Source organism: Acyrthosiphon pisum, chromosome A1, assembly GCF_005508785.2.
Source record: "Acyrthosiphon pisum isolate AL4f chromosome A1, pea_aphid_22Mar2018_4r6ur, whole genome shotgun sequence".
Lineage (NCBI taxonomy): Eukaryota > Metazoa > Arthropoda > Insecta > Hemiptera > Aphididae > Acyrthosiphon > Acyrthosiphon pisum.
Window position 1 is genome coordinate 65412524 of NC_042494.1, and position 1957 is coordinate 65414480.

Below are 1957 nucleotides of genomic sequence, written 5' to 3' on the forward strand. Positions count from 1 at the left end.
GAGGGAAAGGAGGAAGATCTTTTATTCACATTTTTTAGTTATGGTCAATTTTATTTTTTTTTACAAAAACAAACTTTCTACATATTTTTCTATATTTTTAAAACTTTTCAACTATTTATCGTAATTTTTTTTAATTGTAAGTTTTTTTAGTGTGCTATCAGCTAACATTGTATAATTATTAATATGTTAAACAAGATAACATGTTCAAATTATGTTTATTAAATTTAAAAAGTAAAAAAAAAATTGTCAACAATATTAGAGTTTTAGAAAGTGATAAATTAATTAAAAAACTTAGATTTAGGCTCTTTTAAATATATTTTTTTTACAATTTATTCTACCTATACTGTATATCACGACGCCGGGGCACTTCCCCCCGGGATGTATTGTATAAGTCTATTGCCTAACATTATAGTACCTAGGTAGAAATGTAAGTATAACGTTTTTCACTTTTTAGATTTTGAACTTGTTTTTAATTATGTAGGTACCTATTTGAAAAAAAAAATACAAAATTATGACTCAATAGTTAACATCAAACTAAAGGTGCAATGTGCATCGGTGTTTTTTTTATGGTTTCCCTTTAAATCTGGAAGGCTTAAAGTTTTCATGGTGGGAAAAAATTCTACTTGGTGGGTATTGTAATTTCTGGTGGTTTTGAAGGAGTTTTCGTGTAATTTTTGAAGAAATTTGCTTAAGAGGACGTGTGTGAATCCGCATGTGTTGTCTCCGTCTTACAAATGTACAGCATAGAAAAAACTATTTTGTGCAGGAAAAAATCGAGAAGACTACAGTCATAACTAAGAAACGAGATTTTCACCACATAAAAAGGAGAACTTTGGCTGCGCAACGTTGTTTTTATTTTTTTGATATCACTTAGATGAAAAAAGTTCTTACAGTTTCAAAAACCATTATTGTTTGTGTTTTTCAATCTTGAAAAACTTTTTACATACAAATGATATCAAAAAAATAAAAACAACGTTGCACAGCCAAAGTTAAACTCTTTATATCGTGAAAATCTCGTTTCTTAGTTATGATTGTATCTTTCTATGTTCTTTCCCGCGCAAAACAGTTTTTGCTATGTTGTACATTTGTAATAGGTACGGTGACAACACATGCGGGACGCGGGTGTAGCATCCTCTCAAGACCTACGACCTACCTAAATACCTAATGCTTTAATTTCACTATATTTACCTGTATTTGTTTGTTATCATTTAAGGTTTTTTCATCGGTCACTGTTTTCGAAGACTAAATTGTTTTAATAATATTGATAACTGTGATTTAAATTATTATATTTAATTGGTAGGTATGAATTGAAATTCAACATAATATGAATTAATTATTGTTTATTAATTCATGTGAATATTATAATGATTGTGATTTATAATGATAACTGATAGCCAGAGCCGTAGCATTGTTCATTAGCGCTCCTGGCCATTTATCATGTTTCCGCCCTTGTAAATCCCCCCCTCCCCTCACACGCACACACATTTAAAAGACTTATGCATTCGTTATTTTATTTTTGTTAGTAATAATTATGATATTAATAAAAAAAAAATAGTAAACATTGCCAAACTTATTATAACCTTACAATATAATAATTTTTAAAAAAATGATTTTTTTTACATTTCAAAATTTCACTTTTCGTTCTTTTTTGTTAACAAATTCATATGTAATATAATATTTTCGAAGTTGACTTTTGAAGCCAATTCACGCTCAAATCTCAATCGATATAATACCCATATTTGTCAATCTCATAGGCGGATCTACAGGGTGTGCCAGGTGTGCCCAGGCACACCCTAATGTAAAAAAAAAAATTAATAACAATTAATTATAAGAAATATACATACACATAACATAATATTATTAATTGAATTTCAGTTTTTTTGTAAATTAAACTACAAGACGTGTTCATAATAAGTCTCTAAAACAATAACTATATAGGTATATTTTTTACCAATCG